At 38.7% G+C, this 25,058-nt stretch overlaps 1 protein-coding gene across 4 annotated transcripts in view; it reads left to right on the plus strand.

The window, feature by feature from the left end:
* Nucleotides 1-14,069: 14,069 nt before the first annotated feature.
* Nucleotides 14,070-25,058, plus strand: part of CTNNB1 (catenin beta 1) — a 37,502-nt gene continuing 26,513 nt past the window's right edge. For all 4 annotated transcript variants that reach the window (XM_069475561.1, XM_069475558.1, XM_069475559.1 and 1 more), the window contains exon 1: nucleotides 14,070-14,251. The gene's annotated coding sequence lies outside the window, so the exon portion shown is untranslated. The remainder of the gene's footprint in view (nucleotides 14,252-25,058) is intronic.

Consider the following 25,058-nt stretch of genomic DNA (forward strand, 5'->3'; position numbering starts at 1 on the left):
CTCCTGCCTCAGCTTCCTGAGTAGCTGGGACTACCAGCATGCGCCACCACGTCCAGCTAATTTTTTCTATTTTTAGTAGAGATGGGGTCTCACTCTTGCTCAAGCTGAAACCCAACATTTTAAAATTAATGTTATGCTTTCTATAGGACATATACAAAAATTAGATTCCCTATTTTGAAGTGAACAAATTGCATAATAGTGTTTATAAGAAATGTATGAGCTGAGTCTGTCACAGGCACAAAGTTGGCACAAACTCTGCCCATGTCTTTTGACACCTGCACTTAGTCACAGGCAACTACATACTGCTCTTGAGAGGTGCATATCATGAGATTCATTAAGGATGGGATCCTAGAAGAATAGGATTAATTGCTAACAATAAAATATATGAATAAATTTTATAACAGCTTTATTGAGGTATAATTCACATGCCATATAATTTCCCCATTTAAAGTGTACAACTCAGTGGTTTTTAATATATTCACAAAGTTTTGCAACCATTACCACAATCAATTTTAGAATAATTCCATCACCCCAAAAAGAAACCCCATACCCATTGACAGTCATTCCTCATTTCTCTCCACATCCCAAGCCCTAAGCAAAAATGGCTGGGGGACTATCTCTCTTGGTCCTCATTTCAGGAACCATTCAGAAAGCCTTATGGCAAAGAATAGTGCTGGGAAGTTCTCCATTCTCCATATTTGCTTGAGAAAGCCATAACTTTGGGGTGACTTTCTGATTGCCAGGCTCAGTGACTGGCAAATCAGTCAACAGAAAGAAAGAAAGGGAAAGGCTATACCGAGCCAATGGAGGCGAGCTAATGAATCCGGTTCCATGTCCCAGTCAAAGAGAAATGTGAGCATTTGCATACCTTGCTAACCTGAGAGCAGCAGCTGCCTCTGGCACAGGAGGCAGGGTGTGGCCTGGTTTCCTTCCCGAACACCAAGGGGATCTCAGGTCGCCCCCACAGAGGGCCTGCATCCCAGATTCAGACTTGGGGAAAACAGGGCATTCTTTACACAGGAATCTGGCAGTGCTGTGCAGTACTAGTTGAACCAAATTATAAATTTCCATAAAAGCCTCCTTACCTTTTGGGAGAAGAAAAAGGCAAGGGAGCACCCAAGCGTATTATAAAATCCTTTAGAAATAAATTGACAATATTACTAAGGGGCTTATATCTGACCAAACTTTTTTTTATTCTTCCAACTGTGGCAAGAAGTCTGGAAAAACTCACCTATGAGATTCAAGGTCATTAAGTCAAGTAAACATAATCACCTGTGTATAATTTCGCAGTATAAAAATCTTGGCTAGAGTGTGGCATTACCAAGTTAGGTGCATTGAGTAAACAGTTATTTGAAGACCTCTTTCACTGGAATATAAGAATAAGACAGTGAAAAGCATACATTTTCTGAACATCACATCGGCCCCATTAGGAGGGCTCTGTGATCACATTATTATGTGCTTTGTCTTCAAACAGAGACTTCCCTGTCTTTTTCACCCATAAGCAGAAAAAGTCCTCTCCATGCTCATTATCGGGCTTGCGGAGCCCGTTCTCTCTGATGTGTCTCCCTCCCTCACTTTGGAGCTCCACTTCCTTGAGATCTGTCATTGTCATCTTTATTATAATGGTGCCTTACAATTCCACAGCTAGCGATACTCAGGGGAGGAGTATTCTGATGAGGAGGGTGGGGGTGCCAGGGAGATGTCTGTGATGGAAGTTTCCACAGAGGCTACACTGAAAACTTGCAGAGAGAATGGAGGACTGATGGGGAGATGGGCATTTTGCCACCAGTTTTACTGCCCTGGTCTTATGCAAGAAAAAGCCAGTAAGGCCTTTAAAAGTGTTTGTGAAAGTAGATCTTGCAGTTATTCTACTATAGTTGCCACAGGCAGGAATATTTTCTTTCCAGGTAAAGCAATCAGAGTCTGGTACACACAGAAGCAGCTGAGTAAACAGGTAGAGGTGACATACTTTCCTTGTATCCTATGTGGGCAAAAGGAGCTAAAAACATCCACGAAAGGACGAAATTCTGGCTGGTTTCCTTGCCTAGCATTGAGTAGGGTCTCTAACTCAATAGTAAGACAGTTAACCAGGCCAATAGAATATGATGGCCTTCTTTCATTGTTTCTAAGAAAGATTATGCCTCCGTGGATGCTACTCAATTAAAAAAAAAAAATCCTAAGATCAGTGAGTATGTTTCATCCACATTTGGGAGTAGAAGTGGCCCAGTATATCATAAAAAAGAACCGGAAGTGCAAAAGCAATATTTTTAGAAGCACAGCTAAGGGACGGTCAAACAGGCAGCAAAAAAATCAGAAAAGGTTTAATCCTTCCAGTTAGTCTGCTTTGGCCAACACAACTGAATTTAATCAAGTTTGTGTGCAGATGTGACTTGTGTGACAGCTTATGACATTCTAGAGAGGAATAAAAGTCATGTCTGTCTATCCATCATCTATCTATTTTTAATATATTTCTCTCTAAGAGTGAACAACCATCAAGACAAAAATAGATTTAAAATGTACACAACAGCATGATGAGTTGCAACAGTCAGATTTAAAAATGATTAAGGCCCTCTCAATTATTTTTTGAGCCTGCAATTAAAAACATGCTGCAATTTTAGGAGAGATTGGGTTCAATGCCATATGAAGATGGCATACAAGTTGCTCTGCTATTTTGAGCAGAACAAAAGAAAAACATGAAGATTCATGGGAAAGGAAGAAAATGTACACATTTGATGGATATAAAATGTGGGCACAGTAAAGTAAAAAGATACAGAGAGGCTATTTCAGATACAGAGATGCTGCACCAGGAAACTCTTCTGCTAATAAGGGTAGTAAAGGCCAAGTTATGAGGAAAGCTGAGAGACTCATAATCATTTGCAAGAGGAAATAGGTTTGGGCAGTGAAATATGACATCTCGCTCACGGTAATCCAAGGGCAGTCTCCATAGTGGTGGGTGATTCTGGGAGAGACCACAGAGCAAAAAAAAATCACAATGAAGGTAAAAGTTGATGAACATCCTCTAGAATAAATTCCAAATAGATTAAAGATACAAATGTAAAAATAAAAAGTATTATTAGAAAACATGGGATTCTTCTTCTATAACTTGGAATGGAGAAAAGCATTTCTAACTATGACTCAGTATGCAGAAGAGACAAAAAGAAAGATTGATGAATTTGCCTACATAAAAAGAGAACCTCCTAAATAGCCAAAGAAATAGGAAGAGAAGGAGGAGGAGCAGGAAGAGGAGGAGAAGACAAAAAAACATAAAAACACCATAAACAAAGACAAACAACAAACTGGAAAAATAGCCATATCACATACAAAGACTGAATCTTCCTACAATAGAGATTTTATAAAAATTGAAGAGCCAATAGGCAAAATATATGACCCTCAGTTCACAGAAATAAAAAGAAAAATACTCAGATATATAAAAATATGCTCAACCTCATCTGAAAGAGAAATGCAAATTCAAATTACACTGAGCTATCATTATAAAATTCCAAAAGTTTGATGACACACTGTTAGATTGGGTTCTCCCAAGTAGTTTGGTGTAAGTAGTTTATTTGGGAGGTAAGTTCAGGAAACACCAGAAGGGAACTGAGGAAGAGAGAGAAGTCCAGACAGGATCAAGCCAGTCACCACTGTGGGTACCTGGAGCTCAGATAGGGAACTGTGGGAGACAGTGTAGAACACACTTTAGAATTTCCCCCTCTCCAAGTGAGAAAGCAGAGGTATCTATCTATCTGTCTGCTCCCTAGTCATCATTGGTTGATTGCTGCTTGTGCGGAATTAACTCTTAGGCATTTCTGCCCTATGCATCCCCACACTCACACACAGGCCAAGACTGCTTCTAGAAGAAGAAGGAGGAGGAGGAGGAAGAGAAGGAGAAGGAAAAGAAAAAAAAAAGTCCCGGGGCAGAGAGTTGCAGCTGTAGTATACAGATGACTGTCTAGAGGGTATGGTGGGCACAGAAGTATCTTCCACACACCCTCCATTGATGAAACTGCCAGAGAACAGGCATTTGCAGATATTCCTGGTGAAAATGGAAATGGTTACAACACCTATGATAATTGGGAGTGCCTATTAGATATTGGCAATTTGACAGTATCATACTGATTCCTCTCTTGGTGCGTATGTCCTTTGACTCAGCAATCTCACTTTTGGGAATTGATCCTACAGTTAAGATTTGCACATGTAGTAAATGACACCCACACGAAATTATTACGCGGCACTATTTGTAGTGACAAATGCTTGGAAACAACCAACCTAATGGCCATCAGTGGGGAGGGGCTAGTTATATAATTAAGGTACATGGAATGCCATGCAGTTATAAAAACAAATGAGGCAGCACTCTGGGTACCGATATGGCAAGATATCCAAGATATGTTAAGTGACAAAAATAAAGTGCAAGAAAATTATACTAGCTTTTGTATAAAAAAGGAGTGTTTTGTATAAAAAAGTAACACAAACTCATATTTGTCTCAGAGAAATTGACAGGATACAGAAGAAATTAACAACAGTATTAATGTGAGAGCAGTGGTGGTGGGAACTGGCGGACAGGGTGAAATATTCGTATATTTACGGACATAACACTTGGAGGGTTTTCCAAAGCAAGGACCAGTGCATCACTTCATGGAGCTGGTGAGTTGTGGTCTTTCCAAAAACTATATGTGAGCATATAGAGTGGTTTAGAAATTAATTTAATGAAAAACAATGGACATTCTAAAAGAAAGTGACATACAGTTCAATTGAATACCATGGGAATTTTATTTCAAGCTGTTGGATATGGATATAACTTAATAAAATAATTTTACTAGAAAAATATATATGTATACATAACAAAAAGAAAGGGAAAGGCTATATCAACTCCATCAAGACAAGTTATTGAATCTGCCTGGTGTACCAGTCCAAGAGAAATGTATTATATCTATCTGTATATAAACATAAATATATATACACATATAAACGTATACACACATATACATATGTGAATGCATTATTTAATTCAAAAATCTAGAAATGCTGATGGAGATCTTGTGGCATGGAATTATGGGATACTTTCATTCTATCTCACACATTTCTGATTTGTTTGAATATTTTACATGGTGCATGTATTATTTTGCAATCTGAAATAATTAAATCTGCCTCTGCTTCTTCGTGTCATCTGCTCCAGCCAAAGCACCAAACAGAAGCATCTGATTCGCTGAGCTGAGACCTCATGCTCCAGCTGCCACGGCCCATGTTGCCCATAATACTCTACCTGAGGAATTCCCCAAGCTTAGGAAAAAGGGTTCAGAAGGTGTTCAGACAAAAACTGACACATGTGAGGCTCGGCATTCACTTCTGATGGGTACTGTACCCTGTGTACCCTGCTAAGTGCTGTGGGGGGTGTATGGGCGAGTGAAAAGAGAATTTCAAGAAGAGTAACACAGACCCTGCTCTCAACAAAGCAGTCTCATCACACCACAGCAACTACAACATAAAAGTATGTCACTTTTATCTAGAACCTTATGACTTAAAAAGCTTTCATGTCATTTCATTTGCTTTTGACAACAATGCAGTGAGATAACTCTCTGGTGTCCAATGTGGTGCCTAGCACATAGCAGGTATTCAGTAAATGTTTGTTGAATGAATTAATGAGTAAAAGAGTGAATGGGTAAGGCAGATTAAATCCAGTGGTTACAGTGGAGGCTTTGCAGTTCATCAGCCTAATTCAGCACTGTCCAGTGGAACTTACTGTGATGATGGAGATATTCTTTGTGCCAATATAGTAGCCACATATGGCTATTGAGTGCTTAAAATGTGTTAAAGAGACTGAGGAATTTAATTTAATCTTAATTTATTTAAATGTAAGTAGCCACATGTGGCTAATGGCTCTTGGACAGTACAAGTCTAGAGTTCAAATTCCAGCTGTTTATTTAGCTTATAGTCTGTGCAAACCAAGTCACAATTTCCAAAATGTGGAATGGGGAAAATAAGGTTTCCCTGTATTTCACTAGTTATGATGATTAAAAGAGGACTTAAATATGAAGAGTGAGGTTCACTGCGTTGTGAAGGTCAGAGCTTCATACCTGGCAGAAGCTCAATAAATGGAGGCCACTATTTGGATTGTGATGACGCTCAGTACCACTGCGGTTACTGCTACGGCAGGAGACATGACTGCAGGTGACGCCAGCATGGCAGAATGGGATTGCATCCCCTGTGTTCATCACAGCGTGGCTTTTTAACTACCAAGTTAAGCAAAGGCTCCAAGACCCCATACGGGCCCTAAGCAGTGTCTGCGCACTGAAAAATGAGTCTTCCACATGTCTACGTAGCATTCAAATCCATGCAGAGTCCACTGGGATTAATAAAACGCAAATTTGTTTAAAATCAATACTGAATATATAGCAGCTTTTTGTCATTATATAGATTCTTAATCAGCAGATACTAAAAGTACAACTATTATTACGTGAGGTATCTCAGAATCTTTTGACATTGAAAAAGCATCCTTATCCTCTTTGTTAACACTTCCTTGTGAAACAGTATTAAAGAAGGGAAAGACACAGGATTTATATACACACACACACACAAAAGTTAAATATTAAGAGAAAATGGTGACCCAAGAGACTCCATAAACCAGTACATGTTCTAGGTATATTTGCTAGAAACATGAATGGCGGTTTTTACTAAAGGAGGTTTATTTAAAGTCAGTTAATAGAAAAGATCAAGGTGTAATTCCCCAAAGGTTTCTGAGATAATCACTAACTATAACAAATTAAGCTCCAAGTTCAGTTTTAAAAAACAAATTGCACAAATTCAGAATGGGTGAAATGATGCTTTAAAGCATATTATGGAAAAGATTTGAGAGTTAAGAACAGTGGTTCTGAGTGGAGTGACCATAACCCAGAAGGTATATGAGAACCCATTGGAATGAGGAAATAAAATACTATAACCCCTACAATTACTTTTTACCTTAAAAAAAAGAACTCAAGCTTCGTTGATATTTAATGTATGTACTGATAGCAGGACATGTATATAATTTAAATAAACACATTCAGGGGGTACATACACAAAATTATTTTACTAAGAGGACTGCACAATTAAAAATCTTTAGAAATTTCTGTTTTGGAAGACAAGTATCTCAGTATAAAACTGCAGTATGATGTGATTATTAAAAACAAGCCCAAAGTTGAATCATCTATTAGTTAGCTTTTCCTATGTAACAAAACACCCCGAAATGAACTGGCTTATAACCACCACCATTTTTTTATTGTTCGGAACCTGTACAATGTCACTTGGACTGATGATCTTAAGAATAAGGATTCTGAAAACTAAGTTATATGAGAAAAGGTTGAAAGAACTAAGATAGGTTTGCTATGAAAAGAGAACATTAATAGGAAAGAGGAATGTGTGTGTTAGACATTTACTATCTTGATTTCTTACAGCGTAGTTTCTCATACAATTTATGGTTGAAGGAAAAATATTTTGAACAGACTATCCCTTGGAGCAACAGAAATTAAAGTACTTCCTTCTTTTCCCCAATTAATTTTAAAATTATAGAACTATATGATTTCAGAGAGTTCCATTTGGTGGCATGACAGTCAGCTGCCATGAAAATTACTGGAAAATCCCAGAGAGGATGTATATATTTTATACTTGTTAACTTTCCTCATTTTTATCAAAGAATTGGCTGTTTCTCTTCTTTTGCAAAGAAAACCAATATGATCTTTGTTTATTTTCTTTTCCCCCAATTCAAATCCTATAATTGCAAATTCAAAACATGAGCAGATTTGAAAATGGATTATGAAGAAAAAGCTTTAGTATAAACAAAAGAAACATGGAGTAAAACACATGTCCGACACTGAATGAGAAATGGTGTGCTAAACATGCGGTACCTCTGCAAAGAATGGTGGTGACTCACAGCATTGCTTGTCCACCTAAAACGAGTATGAAATTAAATATGTTTTAAAGCAAATCCATGCAAACGCAGTGTCCCTTCTGATATACTTGGAGTAGTGTTCTTTTTGAATAATTTTATATCTTCTCCTAGAACTAAAATTTCTGCAAAGTTATATACCAAAATGCTGTTAAATCTATGCATTATATAAGAAACTAATTTATTGTATTTTAAGATTTAACATTAAATTTTAAGATCCAACAAAATAAGTTTTAATAACCAATAACCTTGTTGACCATGATAAAATGTATATGCTTTGTGTTTTTTAACAAACAACAAAGTAGGACTGCAGTGTAAACAAAAACGTCATTTCTTTCAGCAGTATTACTAGGAGAGACATCAGAAATGACTTTATCTTTAAGAATTTTTTAGCCAAGTAGTTAAAAAAAATTCAACCTGTATGTTCCTCCACTTTTCTAGGCCCAAAGTTATTTTTTTGCTGAGTGCTACAAAATAGAAAATGGACATTTGCTTCTGGCACTGTGACCTCCTCCAGGCCCCTGCTGTGTTACCCCGATACAATATATTTCTGGCACACACTTGTGATATAACCAGCAACCACTTTCCATAAACACTCAACTTGACAGCAGGTGAGTATAAAAAAAAAAAAAAAATCTCTCTTTCGTATTGATGAAGAATGCCACACTGTAAACACACTTCTTTCTTTTATAAGACAGGTAATTTTTTAAAATTGTTAATTCAGTTAGGTATCTGCTTACCACTGTTCTTCTTCTAGCTATACACATGGACACATCTAATTTTTGTGCTAAAACCAATAAAGCTCTTAAGCATTACAAACTACCTGTAATTTTTTAAAGAAATCTATAGCTTATCCATATGTTTTCCAACCTTCATATGTTTAAAAATGCCATACCCCATAACGCTCACACACACATACACAGCTGATACAACTCCACACTTACCCAGTCATGACTAAACCATTCAGGATGGGGTGGAGGAGGCAGGGGGAAATGGACTGGAGAGGATTTTGTTTTTTAAATAGGCATATTCACCAGACAGGACATTTTGCTCTGTATTTTGTTTTAGTGTGTGGGGGGAATCATAATTGTATTTAGACTTTATATGGCATGGGTTACTCAGTTCACAGCAGAAGCACCTGCAGCAAATTAATTTGTTGTAGCACATTAATTATCTCATAGCTTCTATTTAGGCTGCAGCTGTTGCTATTATGTTAATAATATTTTTTATTACCACTGTATACAACAGGTTATGGCAATAATAGAAATATCTCTCTCTCTCTCCTTTTTTTTTTTTTTACTTTCCCCCCTGTCGTCTCCATTTTTCTATGTCAGAACAGGAGACTGAAAGAAATTTAGGCAAATTAAGCCCCAAAGCGCACTATAATTTTCTATTTCTGAACTGATTTGTAAGAGAATGGGTAAGTGAAATTAGCAGAGAATCACCCTACACAAAGATGGCGCGTGCAGAATTTGTGAAAGCGAAAAAGAAGACGAAGGAGAAGCAAAGAGGGACAGAATACTGCAGTGCTGGGGTGGTGAGTGTTTGGATGGGGGCGGGGAAAATGCTGCAGTTTTCATGAAATAATAAGGTGGGGGAAAAAAAGGCATACAAAGAGTAGGTTTTTCATTGTTTGTAAAATATAAACACAGATGAATTCTGTCTTTGGTTTGTTCATGCTTTTCACTCTGCACAGCAGGGATGTTCTTAAGAAGTTGCCCTCTGCGAAATTTCACTAAATGGGAACCGTGGACCCTGCATGATGGGATTATAATCACACCAGCCACTCCTTTTACATAATTTTTTGTTTAAGATCCAGTAAGACTCCCTGTTTTTAATATATATAAAGCAATAGACATGTATATGTCGATAAACTGAGGGTTTGCGTCCCTATAGCCTAGTGCAAGCTAAAACAACAACAACAAAAAAAACCGGTGATAACACATCTACAAATCTCAATGGATTCAAAAACAATATGAAAATTTTTAGCTGACAAGAACATGTCTGCTGCCTGCAGTTCCTGCAATAGCTCACCATGTTGCCTACTAACCAAAAGATCAAAAATTATCGATTTCATGGCGCTGCGAGGTCTGGAAAGAAAAGCTACTTTAAAATTTGCATTGTTTAAAGAAATGATTTAAAAGAAAAGAATCATTTTTTTTCTGAATACTTTGGAAAGTGAAAATAGTTTGTTTTAATCTTATCCATGATTTATTACAATTCTATTATTTTTTAGCAGCTGGAGTCCAGAAATGATTTTTTTCGATGAATTTAGGATTTTGCCGCAGTATACATCTGCAGTCCCAGAATCCTCCGGTAAGTTAATCCTTCTTGCGATGGGAAACGCCTTTAACCTTCTTGTGAATGAAATGAAATATCTGCAACCATTTTGAAATTTTTAATAAAGGGGTGTGTGAGGGTGTGTGTGTGTGCGCGCGAGTATGTTGGGGGTGTGTGTGTGTTGAAGCATGATTTCTTAGCAATGCAGCGGTATTTGTCTCAGTTCTTAGAAATATTGAGAAACATATACCTTTATATTCCTTGAATATCATAGATGATGTCTCCATTGCTTCTCCTTCACATTTTCTATAGTAGCCATTAAAATGTACTTGCTTAGTGTGGCAAACCAATGAAGGCCTTGAGAGCACACATAACTCCAAGCATGAAGGGTGTTTCTGGAATAACCGAAGCCACCAGGCCACCGCAACCACCATGGCCATTCCTCTCGGCACCTTCACTGCTCCTCCCTCGCTCTGCAGTGCACATCAGCTGCAAGCTTTCCACGGTGGCTCTCCGCTGAACTTGCCCAGTGGGTTCCTAGATTACTTCTGCGTGCGAGAATAGCCAACCATGTAGTCTGACAAGAGGTATTTACAACTACTTAGTCTGTTCAGCTGGAAAGAAATCAAAAGATAACATTGAACCCTGAGATGATGTATTGCAAATCAAAAGTACCAATCCATAAATAGCCCACTTGATGAACTGCTAAATGAAAAGCTGATCCTGATTATTGTCCAGTGTTTTCATAAAGAAATATTTTTAACAGGACTTCTTAGAGCATTGGGATTGATTGTTTTTAAATGTGTGGAATATTATTCTTACCTGTGTGCTGGGAGGGATTCTTCCCAAGGGGATTGGGATGTAGAGTCCAAAGGAGACCACACCCTAGTTTCACAGCTGGTTTTCTACCGCTTCTGCCTATTTTCAAGTAGGGTTGATTAACAGTTACAATTCTACATTAATTTAAGGGACCTAATCAAAAGGAGCCAGTCATCCGTTTCCCTCTCTCTAAAGGAAGCTCATTGTCTTAGGTGCTCAATAAATGTTTAATTAATGGATTGGATAGAGTTAAGTATCCAAAAAGTGGGCAGACCTTACAATGCTAGCTTGATTAATGTTTCTGTCTGAAATGTGAAAACAATCTGGGCATTTATTATTTTGCTTAAAGGTTCAAAAGCATGTATTTTAGGGAAAGGACACTTTACATTCAGGTTCTGTGTGGCCACTGTTTGATATGCCAATGGTCTAATATCATGACAAAAAATATCTTCTCTGTTAAACTAGCTGGAGACAATTTGGAGCCTAAAATTTAGAACCATTTGTCTGTCGCTGTTTCACAAAATTAATTTATGTCAAACCCAGGGGGCTGGCTCTAGAAGGAAAAGGCATAAAAAAGATAACCAAGTATTTTTATGAAATGTATTGTCCAGGGGCAATTTTTAAAAATTATTTTTACAAAATTACTTGTTTCACCAACTCATTCAGTATTTTGATACTGCATTTCTCTTTGGTTTAATGATAGTATTTGTCTTCATTTCACAAAAGTTATTCATCTCATATTTTTGTTGAGACAATTGAAACAATTTTTCCTTTATGAAAGATGCAAATAAAAATTCTGAGCATTATGTTAAATTTAACCAACTTGTTTTAATACTAGTTACCCAGTAATTCTTCAGTATACTTAAATTTGACGGGAAAAACAGCATGCTGCATTATTGGAAATTTTACATTTTCTTTAATTAACATGTGTTTGCTTAAAGTATCAATAGGGATTAAAAATCATAATTTTAAATTTAGGTTAAAGTATCTAAATTTTAGAAAAATTCTTCAATTATTTTGGTACCGGATTAGAGAAATACAAATACAGAAGTGTTTTAATCTTTAGATTTTCTATTGGTGCATTTTTTTTAAACCAATTTTAACAGTGTGCCTTATTCAGCAAAAAAAAAACTGAAGATAGAAAAAACAAACATTTGTTTTTTTTAAAAATCCTCTAATTGTGGTTAATCAGTTATCTTATTTTGAATGTATGACTTTAATCAAATCAGGTGCACATTTTTTTAACTCTGTATATGACAATTAAAATTGTAGATCAGCACCCAAAAATGCCATTTACACTTTTGAGTTTATATTAGAAACGATGCTTTAATGAAATACCTTTTTCTGTTTAGTCTTCGAATTGTGACCAGCTGAGTTAACTACAAACAACAGCTAGCACTTAATTCTACAGAATTACTAAGAAAGATACAAATGAGAAAGTCATTCTAGACAATGGATCTCACTGAATATCATTTTAGTGTGTGGACTTTTTCCACTGCAGTGGCCCACATGTGCTACAGTGACAGGCAGCAGTTGACATTACCACTGTAAACAGTAAAATATCTTTAAGAGAGAAAAATAAGTTATTTAAATAATACGTTGGTCCTGAAATAGCTATGCCTAAAACTACACATCCTACCTCCATGAGTGAATTAATAAGTAGGTTTCCTGCTTGTACCTATGTCTAAAGACCTATTGTTCGCATGCACTAATGATAGTCCTATGATAAAAGCACTGTGATGACTTTCACTATTGCTTTTTGTACTCCATTGTTTTGGAGGAAAAATAAGCATAAAACAATAGACTAGAGAAAGTGAATCGATCATAATTGTTCAGCTTTGACAAACACTAATCTTGCTGTATCACAAAGGAAACATTTCCAAGGGAAATGAAGACCCCAACTTCAACCTATTGAAACGAACAAGAAAATGTTTTTGAAGAACACAAAATAGTTTAAAAAATTAGAGGCTGCCTAATAGATAGTTCCTTCTATAAACAACATGGATTTCTCAAATAAGTAACACTGTAGAAATGCAGCTCCTCCAAAGAAATATCCCCACAAATAAATCTATTGATACCTAGTGACAAGTGTAATCAGATAAAAATAGAATCTATAAGAATTAACCCAATTGACAGTGCTCTGGAGCTAATCCATTTCCATTAGTTATTTGTTCACAGTAAGTACTTCATAAGGACTTGTTGAATTGCGGGTTTGGCGCCCATTCTACCAAGAGTTCACAGCCTTCGGGAGTGGGACAGGAGGCGGCTCGGCCCAGTGGTTCCCGACCCGATACAAGCGGAGCAGCCCATTGGGAGGTGGGATCCACCAGCAGGACAGTGGGGGACAGTGGGGGGCTTCGGAGTGCTGGGAGACTGGGCTGCGAGCCAGATCCAGCAGGGACCGTGTGGCACAGACGGCAACGTCGGCGCAGCCCACAACCCGCGCCGGCGGGAGTCCCCAGACCGAAGGCAGCGGCAGCCCTGGCACTCCCCGAGCCGGAGTGGCCCTGACCTCCGAGCCCCCGCCGCTGCCACCCGGGTCCCGAACTTCTGCCTCTCAGAATCTGTTCCATTAGCAACGCGCGATCCCTGAGGGCCGGGGCCGAGGTGCCACCTCCCGCGGGCAGCAAGAAGCGCGCGGCGAGCCCCGTGTCTGCTCTCAAGGTTAGGGGTACGCGCGGGGCGGGGGCGTCGCGCTTGGGACAGAGGAGAATCCCGGGGCCGCCCGCCCCCGACCCCGGCCGGCGAGGGCTCGGCTTCCCCGCTGCAGACCATGGCGCCCTGACGGGCAGCCCTCCGGTTCCGCGCAGCCAGCAGCCGCCAGCCGCCAGCCTCCACCCTGAGAGCGTCCAAGGGGTGCGCGGGCACCCCGCCCTGACTCGGGGCGGTCAGACAGCGGCTGGCGGCTGGGCGGCTGGGCGGCTGGGCGGCGCGGGGACTACTTTCCGCCGCCCGCCCGCGCCCCGCCCCTTGTCCTCGCGCGGCGGAACGCTCCGCGCTGCGCCGGCAGCGGCAGGATACAGCGGCTTCTGTGCGACTTATAAGAGCTCCTTGTGCGGCGCCATTTTAAGCCTCTCGGTCTGTGGCAGCCGCGTTAACCCGGCCCCAGGAGCGGAGAGCGAGGGGAGGCGGAGACAGAGGAAGGTCCGAGGAGTAGCTCCAGTCCCCGCCGAGCCGCCACCGCAGGCCGAGGACGGTCGGACCCCCGCGGCGGGAGGAGCCTGTTCCCCTGAGGTGCTTGAGCGTTCCGTTCCTTACCCTTCCGGGGCTGCTCCCGCTCCCTCTCGGAGCCAAACTTAGTCGCCGGCGCGCAGTCCCGGCGGCGGGCGGGGAACCGGGCCCGGCGCAGCCCGGAGGCCTGGGGTGGAGAGCTGGGGGCTCAGACGGGTGCCGGGGGCGAGCCGCGCCCGGGGCGCGGAGGGCGGCGGCTGGGCCTGGGTTCCGGTCGCACTGCCCCTCGGGGGCCCCCCGGGGCGCCGCTTGCGGGGAGGGGGTGCCGCGGGGGCGCGTTTAGGAGCCCGGATGGCCGGCGGGGTGGGGGTGGGGGCCGTGGTTTCCGTCCCGGGCTCCAGCCGTGGCCGAGTTTGGGGGAGGGACCCTGTGCCTCTGGATGCGCTGGGGCCGGGGTGGGGGGCGGGGTGGGGACAGGGGACTCCGCCTTCCCAGCCCCAGTCGCGAGTTGGGGTTCGCGCGCCTGAGGCAGGGACGCCACCCCAGGTCCCATCTGCCTTGGGGATAGGGCCAGTGGACTTTCTCTCCAGATTTCCTCTTTCGTTCGTAAGGAAAATTAGGGAAGTGTTAATTTTTTTTTTAAATGCTCTGCCTGTGTGAGTTTGAATCGAAGCAACTTTAAACCTCAGCAGAGTAACCAAACTCTTAGTGCAGCCGGTGCGATGCGTCAGTAGGGTGTGCACATTATAAAAATCCATGTCTTGCACCTATATTTTCTCGTACCTTGCAGTGAGTGAAAGCGATGTGTAATGTACTGCGAGTCTTCTGGGTTTATGGCAGTGAGTATGCGACCCTAGTGAATTAAGGGGGAAGGGGAGGCGAGGGTGACTTGCTTACTACTGCTTATCAAGCGAACCGCGGGATTCAGCCTCTTTAACTGCTTCAAAAATCTTGTTAGTAGAAATAATTTATTCAAATAGTTTTAGGGTAGTTAAACTTGATTTTTGGAGCACGTTTTCTTTTCAGCGGAGTGGATTGTTTCCTCGCTACGAAATTGGCCAAATGAAATTCAGGCGTTGCAACTTCTTTCAATGTTTTGTCTGCGGAGAGGACTTTGAACCGAGACTTTCGAAGTTCCCATAGCCCGCTTCTGAACCTGCCAGGCTTTGGCGGTCGGTTGTAGTTGCAGTTGTATGTAGTTGTTTCCTTCGTTTTCTGTTCCCTTTTGGTGGGAGCATTGTCTCAAACTTTGTATCTTCCAGACATCTGTGGTCCCCCCCCCCCCCGACCCCGTTTGTGAGTGGTGAATGAAGAGCGACTGGGCTGCTGGTATGCAGAGGTCGGCAAAAGGAAATCGAAGAGTGGTTTTAGTGAAATAAGAGCTTTGTATCATGAATAATGGTGGCTTAGACTAGACATCAACTTGAAGAGATGGCAGCATTTCCTTTGATAAAGTCTAGGCTACTGTTTTTCAGATCGCTAAGTTGTAAAAGTATTTTGTCTAGAATTTAGAAAGCCATTTCATTATTTACTTAACACTTGCTGAACGTTCAATATCTTCATATGTCTACGTGTTAACTTGTTTTCATCCTAAGAAATACTAAATTTAGCTTGAAGTGTTATTTACATTATGCTGCTGTTTATTATCTGCTTAAATTGGTGACATAAATTTCTACTTTGGAGGCTTTTTGATTGAACGAAGGCTGCTGCTACATTTATTTTACTCTAACATTTAAATCCTCAAAATATCTGAATTAAAAAAGAAAAAGTACCCTTACGGTTGATTTGAGGATGTCCTTTCACACTAGACAAAATTTGATTAATTTGCACCCAGTATTCATTACTTTGGCCTAATCTTTGTTCTGAAGGCCATGTGCAAGGACAAGGCCCTGAAATGATTGCAACAGTAACTTGAAAAACTTGCAGAAGTCTATTCTATAGGATTAAAGGAATGCTGAGACTATTCATGTTTGAAGTCCTGCGGGAGTTGGGGGTGGAGAAGACTGGGCTAAGAAAGCATAGTATAGCATGTAACTTAGAGCCCTGTGGAGTTCTAGGCTCGTCAGTCTCCCAGAAACCAAAACAGTCATTTAAAACAGTTTTCTGGAAACATGAACTTTTAAAAAATAAGGTGGCTAGTGAAAAATGAAGCATTTAACCGTGTTCAGATATCAAGAAGTACTGAAGAAGTATGGTTTCGTTTTTTTTTTTTTAACTGTCATCTGATTACTTCCTTTACCAAGATTATGATGTAGAAAACATATATTCCAATATTAAAATTTATCAAACTGAATTGAGCTTCCTGCTGTTCCCAGCGATGACTGGAATGAAAATCATCATAAGTGAAGGTCTATATGCTTATTTTCATAACATCACCACCGCCACCAAGATAGGACTGGAAAACAAGGAGGCAAGTTTCTCCAAGGGTACTTTGAAATGTGGTGTTTAGAAAAAGTATCTGCAATTATTCTCTTTTTTTATAGGGTGCGGTGGGTAGAAGAGTGTGTTAAGTGTTGTTGAAACTAGGGGCGTGGAGAATTCAGAAGTTTGAGTATCATTCCTTTATAGTTATAAAAGTAGCAGTGAAATTAGAACTCCTGAAATGGACTTTTTAAGTATATTCAGCCAAGTGAAACTTTAGTGTTAATGAAATGAAATTATACATCTGTCCAGTTATAAATAAGATGATTTTCTTTGTTTTTTGTGGTGTCCTAGCTACTGATAATACTTGTAGATGAGTAGGTGGCAAATTTTAAGTTTGTACTTTTAGCTCAATCAGAAGCATGCTTGACTGCTAACCCAAGACAAAAAGGATGAATTCTTGTAGAACTGGACAGACTTCTAATAGAAAGTATTTGCAGCTCTTGTAGTTCTACATGTTGATTTGTGACATTGTTTTTGAAAACATTACTTGTGTTAACTTAGTTGTTTTCTTGTAGCCCTCTTTTTGTTGGAACTATGGTATCTATTGTTGAAACAGCTTGAATGAAAACATTTTTATACTGTAAAAGTAAACGGCCCAGGAGCTGCTTCTGATTTGTCAATAGTATGTAGCTGTTGCCTCCTGTACCTTTATTGAGAAGATACTGATTTGCAGAATTAGTTCTCCTTCTTTAATAGACTATTGTTTATGTCATATTGTTACAATTTAGTGTGATAGATAACTAGAGTAATAGGTTAAAATAAATACATACTCTGCAGGTTTCACAAAAGGAAAATATGTGATTTGCATTAATTGAAAACCAGTGGGAGTTAACGCCTATAGTTTTTCGTCACTTAAATTCAGGAGAAAGTTCTTTATTTCCTCTGTTTACTTAAGAAAGCTGCTTTTGTGTTTCATGCAAGACTGAGCTTGACTCATTTGAAACCTGGATTCATCTGTTGAGGCCTGAATCCTTATATCTTTGAAGTATGCATATAAACTGCTCTCTCCCTAAGGAAAAAGAAGCTCTTAGAAGAGAAAGTCACATTACAAACCCATTTTTAGGGTTTAGCCTTTTTTTTTTTTGATCAAGTTTATTGTGGGCATCTCTTCTATTAAGAGACACTCCCTGCCCCCCCCCCCCCCCCAAAGCCTCTCTGAAACCTGAAGCAGCAGAGCTAATAGTGTTAGGGCATGTTTTCATTGAATGTTTTGGTCATGTTGAGTGCCCTCCAGTGGATATAATTTGGTGCTTTTTTTTTTTTTTTTTAAATTCCAGCGAGTTTGTGTGAATATTTTTATGAAGAGTTCTTATGAGAATCAATTAAGAAAACTTTGTATTATGGAATAATTCATTTATATCAGTACTGCTAAAAGGCTGGCTTGAGAAAATGTCATCTCAACCAGTATGTCAAATTAGGGATTTTTTTCGGTCACTTTAAATAGGCAGCTCTGCTTAAATATAATGGTAAATCAGAAACTCAATATAACACTTTAGGAGGTAAAAGATCATAATGTTTAGCCATGTTGATGAATTACAGAAACTAAAATTCTCAGAAAAAGTTAATGAAGATGTGAATTGTCAATTTGTCTAAAATCATTTTCACAGTAAAACATGAGCAAGTGCTCAGTTAGTTTTATTTGAGTTAGTGTGTGTGAACTAAAATATACCCTAGTGACTATAGGGTCTCATTTGTACCGAGGAGTGGGCTGTGATGCATAATAACAGTATTTTGCCCTTTAAACTTATCAATAAAGAGCTTTTTCTAGGCCCCTGTGTTAAAGTTCATGACATTTTTATTAGTGACATTATTTTCTGAAAATACTTGTTTCAAATCAGTCTGATTAGTAACAGGAATGAAGCTTATCCTGAATTAGCTTTTGGAAGTCAAATGGTCAGTTTATGGAAGATTTATCAGGGTTTGGATTTTTTAAAATTTATTTTCCAGGATATGTTGTTAAAATGAAACTAAGTGTTAATAGTGTGGGGAGAGTAAATGACAGTATCACTGAATGCTCTACTTTGCCCTTGGAATTCAGTGTAATTTTGTGGAATTGTACTATTGTTATATCTAGTTATTTTTTTTAAAAAAGTAAAAATGCCTCCAGTGCTTTGTGTGAATGATTATTTTAAGAAGGATTAAGTATTCCTCTATCAAGGATCATATTTGTAATTAGTGATGTTCAAGTTTGTGCTTAGCATTTACAGCATTTCTGCAAATTTACTGTCTTTAAGCTTTTGTTCTTAACCCTAACCAGATTGTGGGCATTTACTGTCTTTAAGCTTCTGTTCCAGTTTCTCAAGATTTGAGAAATGAGAGTAGATTTGAAAGTTCTTTTTAAAATTATGTACATACAACTCACTGAAAAAACATTTGCTACTGGGGGAGTTAGTTTGTCCCTTGAAATTGGCTACTTGCCTTCATAATGTAGCATACTGCAATTTGATGTTCAAGAAATGTGAGTAAAATATAATGATTGCTTTTGAAAGCCGTATAGGATTGGTCTTACTACATTGTAGTGGGAATGGCTACTCAGGTGTCTTCAGGACCAGATAGGTATGGAGTAACTGGGACAAATTGGAGCACATATGTCCTATCTAGTCAGTCAGTCATAAGCAGCTTCAGCCATTGTGTAGGAATATAGTTTCCGTTGCCAGATCATCTGATTTTTTTTCTCTCTCATAAGAGAAACAGGAAATCAGATTAATGTACATCTCTCAATTTGCAAATGATGGTGAGTGAAATTCATATTTTAAGGCACTGTTTGGCACAAATTAAATCTATTGGCAGAATACTTCCAGTTTGTAACCTAGTCCTATTTGGAGTACGTATATATAATGATACTGAAATTATTCTTTCAGTGAATTTATATAATCTAGCAAATATCATTGTTAAACTATTAGGTTTGTATTAGGCATTTGGAAAATGTCTCATATCAGTTGATTATAGATTAGGAATTTACTTAATCTGTGAAGGCACTCAAGATGCTGAACAAATTCTGACTATGTATACACAATTCATGTCAGCCTCAAATTTCACTGAAGTCTTTGAATCATGTCCAAGTTTACAACAGAGCTCTGCATTTCTAACCTAAACTGTTACTATTAGACTAGATCCAAAACTTAAAAACAGTTTAAATAATTAAAAATTAATTGAATATGTTTTATTTAAATTAATGGCATATTGCTTTTGGTCAGTGTAAATTTAGGCAATTAAATAGATTTTGGTTAAATCTTTTGCTAACAAGGTTTTTCATTTCCAGAGTTTGAAAAGTTGCATGTTTAGTCTTCAGACTTCATGTTTAAATGGCAAGCTATGCCTGGACTGAAAATGCAAAACCATTGGTTTTTAAAAGCATCATCTGAAAATAGTGCTGTAGGCTGCAATTATTTTTATTGTGATATGGTGTAAAATGCAAGCAGATCAGTGACCCTTTCATGAAACATTAATCCCAGAGGCATTTTACCCCTCCCCTCCCCCCCCCCCCCCCCCCGCCCCTTAGCCTATCCCACAATCCCCATGTGACTCTTCATGGAGTCACTGTAAAGTTTCTTTTGTAATATTCCAGAAGTTTCCTACCTCTGATTTCTTTTGAACTTGTTGAAAAGGCTCTTTTTCTTTTCTCATGCCTTATGACAGTTTGAAGAGTGTGAACAGCTGGATGATGCTAGGGCAAAACTGCTTCATAGCACTTCCCATTTTCTCCCTTACTTATTTCCATCTTTTAGTTTTTTCATTAATATTCCCATGGTTTTACTTGTGATTTGATAACTCACATGTTACTGGACTGATATTTTCTTTTTAACTGATTTAAACAGGTATGTTAAACAATTAGTTTTAAAATGGGGGGGGTATTTTTAACTTTAGGTTCTTTCAAGTTGATCAGTCTACGTGGCATACAGACTTTATCTATGATAAATAAATCTTAAATGCTGGTAGCTGATCTGAGTTGGAAGTAAAAGATACATAAAAGCTGAAGGGTTTGGCTTAGTTTAATATTAACAGGGTTTTATAAAGCTGAAATAATGGTGGTATATATGTACATATATGTAAAAACACATACTTTATTGGACATTATCCATATAAATATGTGAGGAGATAAATTTACTGCAGAATTTCTTAGGAGTGCAATTTGAAGATGATCTTAAATGGTTATAGTAATTTGCTGCACTGAGGGATGGTTGTTGCAAACTGCTCCCAATTTTCCTTTATTACGAAGTAAACTGAACAGCTGTAACAGGCTTTAAGAACTGCATTTTTTTTTAAGTGTAATTAAGTGGTTTTGGGGTAAGGGTGTAGGGAGTTTGTCTTTGAAGTTTCGCATATACTAGATGAATGCCACATGTATAAGGGAGGAACAAGGGATTCTTGAAAATACTTTTTAATCCAAGTGGAATTCCATTCCCCTGTGTAGCCTAGCCTGTGAAGGAAAGTGCTGAGGTAGACTTAAATGCCTTTTTGAGCTCCTGAAAGAATGTAGCAATGTCAAACATTACTTACACCTTGTTAGTTCATTTAGATACAAAAGTAGAAACTAAATGTTATTTAGAAAACATAGTATGCTGACATAGCACTCCTTAGATATATACATTTAGTATATCAGTTTTGTGGCATTTTGCTTAATTTTAATGTTTGCTCAGTTTTTAAGCCTAACTATTTTATTTTGTATCTGATAGATCACTATTTCCTGCTTTAATTCTGCTGTTATTTTTCCTGGGTCCTAAATCAGAGTGCCAGCGATTCTATTCCACATGAGACTAGAAAGTTTAGAGATGAGATGTTTAGGATTGCCAGAAGATCAGGAGTCACTCTTGAGGCAGAATAATGATAGTTAAAATGGTATCAGTGATAAGTGGAAGCTGGGAAATAGCAAAATAGGATTTTTTTTTTTTTTTTTTTGGAATATTTATGAATCCTGCTTGAAGAATCCCGTCTGTATGGTAACAGTCTCAGGTTCTTTTTTATTGCCATTATACCCCAGATGCTATTACATTTCTCTAGAAAGACCTAAGACAGAAGGGCTATTTAGTACCTTCTCTTTTCTCCTCCAAATCCCTCTTCCCCCATCAGAAACTAAGCAGGAGCCCCTTCACCTTGTTATCAGTCTGCATCAGGAGGTCATCTTTATTTACAATGAAGGAAGTATTGCATTCTGGTCAGAGGCCAATCCTGAGGCATGTCTTTTCAAGGACTTTGTTACTTTAGTTATACCTTGCTCTTATATTATTACTCTTATCCTCTAGACTCTAATCCTGTTCCTTTTTTGGTCCCCATCTCCCACCTTTGATCATTTCCTGAAATCCATTCATTGTAACTTTCTGGAACTCATGGTCATCCACAAGTCCCTGATATATTCTCAATCTGTTCTGTGAATGTTCCTTTTTCTTTCTTACTCCAACTGTAACCTAGCCTTTCCCTGATAATGCTGCCGCTTGCCCTGCAGCTCTCTCGGGTGGTGAATTTTTCCCTTTCTTGCACACCTTATAACATTGAACTGAGAGGTGTAGACTAAGTGTCTTTGTTCCTTGTTGTCACTACTTGACCATTCTTTTCCAAAACTTCAAGCTTTGACTTTCATGTCATCAGATCTTACTACTCACTACCTGTCTTTATTTTGGGCATCTACCAACTTGCCTGGGTCATTCACCTTCTTTCTTGAACATTGTTAGCTCCTGGCTCATTGTCACTGTCTCCTTTAGATCTGTCTTAAGTTTTGGTGACATCAACTATCCATGTAGAGCAGTGCTACTCAAAATGTGGTCTGGTCTGTGAACTGTTACCAGTATGAATTGCAGTAAGGAGTTTATGCCAGAATGTATGTAAGTCACCTGTCATTAAGTTCACTATTTACTTCAGCTTACTTTCTTTGTAGCAAGACACTTTTGATGAAGGAAGCAGTATGTTGATTTATAATTTTTTGTATGCTCCTTTTGGTGTTTGGTCTGGCACTTTGAGTAGCATTAATGTAGGAGATGCTTCCAATGTCCTGACCTCTTAGCTCCTTAATTTACTCTCCTCTGTTGATCTTATTTACCACCCTAATTCATCTACATATGCCATGGTCTTATTCTAGAATACCTTGTCTTTTATCAGTAACTGTGGCCCCTCTCATTTCAAGCATCCTACTTTCTCATTCCTTTAGTAAATACTTCAATTCCAACAGCTCCTCAGTTCCACTGGGGCCTACAATCTATCTATTCAAGCTTTTCCATGTCCCTCACCCTCACTTTTACACAGCTGAAATTTCATATTGAATCACAGTCAGTTTCTTGTTTATATGCTCAACAACCTTGTCCCTCTTTGGCTTCCTGCTGAGTGATCCCTAGTGTCTGTAACTATGCACTTTACACTTCTTTGTCACTATGAATGAACTGTAGTGTTCCAAGATGAGGCCAACTAGTTCCTATCTAGATGGTATCTAGAACACTAGATCCTATCCCCTCTTGCTCATAAGCATATTTATTACTCTGGCATTCTCCCTTCTCTTGCATCATTGGTTTTTCCTACTCTAACGACTCTTCCCATGAGTATACAAACATGCTATTATCTCATTTAAAAAATCTTTCTTTTCTCCGTTTCTCCTTTCACCCGCCACCCCAGTCTTTGCATCTCATTACAGCAAAACACCTTAAAACAATTGCTTATATGCTTGTCTCCCCTTTTCTTTTGAATCCCCACTGGTAACCAACATGTTATAAATTTCCAGTTCTCATCTGAGGTAACTTGTTAGTGGCATTTGGCACAATTGCTACAGTTGCTTGAAATGCTTTTTCATTGGCTTTTAGGCCACCACTTCTGCTAACAGGTTTTTTTTCCTATCTCACTGGCAATTGCTTGTTTTTCCATTATCTCTTTAACCTCTGTGTTGGAGTGGCTAGAAGTTTAGTCCCTGGATCTCTCCTTTTTTGTTGTCCATATTTACTCCAGTCTTACAGCTTTAAACAGATAGTATTTACATCTATTTGCTGATGACTTCCAAATATATATCCCTAGCCTGGGTTTCTCTCCTGAACTCTCTAGATTCTCATACCTAGCTATTATTTTGTTTTCAACATTTTAGATGTCTGTGAAGCATTTTGAAATTAACATATCTAAAACTGACCTCCCAATTTCCCCCAAAGCTGCTTCTCTTAGTCTTTCCAAAATGCAAATCTGTCTTTCCAGCTACTCAAGCTTAAAATCTTGTGGTTCTTGACTTCTTTCCATCACACCCCATATCTAAATCCTCCCTGCAAATCCTGTCTGCTCTCCCTTCAAGATATAGTCATGTGTCATGAGACATAACAATAGGGATATGTTCGGAGAAGTGCATCAGGAGGCCAGATCACGGTTATGCGGACATTATAGAGTATACTCACACAAACCTAGATGTAATAGCCTCCACTACACACCTAGGCTATATGGTATGGCCTGTTGCTCCCAGGCTACAAACCTGTACAGCATGTGACTATAATGGATACTGTTGGGGCAATTGTAACACAAAGGTATCTAAACATATCTAAACATAGAAAAAGTACAGTAAAAAAAAACAGTATAAAAGGTAAAAAATGGTACACCTATATAGAACACTTACAAATAGAGCCTGCAGGACTGGAAGTTGCTCTGGGTGAGTGAGTGGTGAATGAATGTGAAAAACCTAGGACATTATTGTTACTGTACACTGCTGTAGACTTTATAAAGACTGTACACTTAGACTACACTAAATTTATTTTTAAAAGTTTTTATCTTCAATAATACATTAACCTTACCTTACTGTAACTTTTTTTACTTTATAAACTTTAATTTTTTTGACTTTTTTGCTGTTTTGTAACAACACTTGGCTTAAAACACAAACTCATTGTACAGCTGTACAAAAACATTTCCTTTATTTATATTCTTATTCTATAAGCGTTTTTCTATTACTTTTTAAAAAAATATTTAAGCTTTTGTGTTTAAAAACTAAGACAAAAACACGTTATTGTAGGCCTGCTAAGGGTCAGGATCATCACTATCACTATCTTCTACCTCTACATCTTATCTCACTGGAAGTCTGCAGGGGCAGTAACACGCATGAAGCTGTTATCTCCTATGATAACAATGCCTTCTTCTGGAATATCCCCTGAAGCACTTGACTGAGGCTGTTTTACAGTTAACTTTTGTTTTTGTAAGTAGAAGGAGTACATTCTAAAATAATGATAAAATTTTAATATAGTAAATATATAAACCAGTAACAGTCATTTACTATCAGGTATTATGTACTGTACATAATTGTATGTGCTATATACTTTTGAGTAGGAGTGGCAGCACAATGTTTGTTTACACCAGCAAAACAGCAAACACATTGTGCTGCACTGTTACAATAGCTATGACATCACTAGATGATAGGAAATTTTCAGCTCCATTATAATCTTATGGGGCTACTGTTGTATGTGAAGCCCATAGTCAACCAAAATGTTATGTGACACAT

The sequence above is a fragment of the Eulemur rufifrons genome, chromosome 7, assembly GCF_041146395.1.
Source record: "Eulemur rufifrons isolate Redbay chromosome 7, OSU_ERuf_1, whole genome shotgun sequence".
NCBI classification, from domain to species: domain Eukaryota; kingdom Metazoa; phylum Chordata; class Mammalia; order Primates; family Lemuridae; genus Eulemur; species Eulemur rufifrons.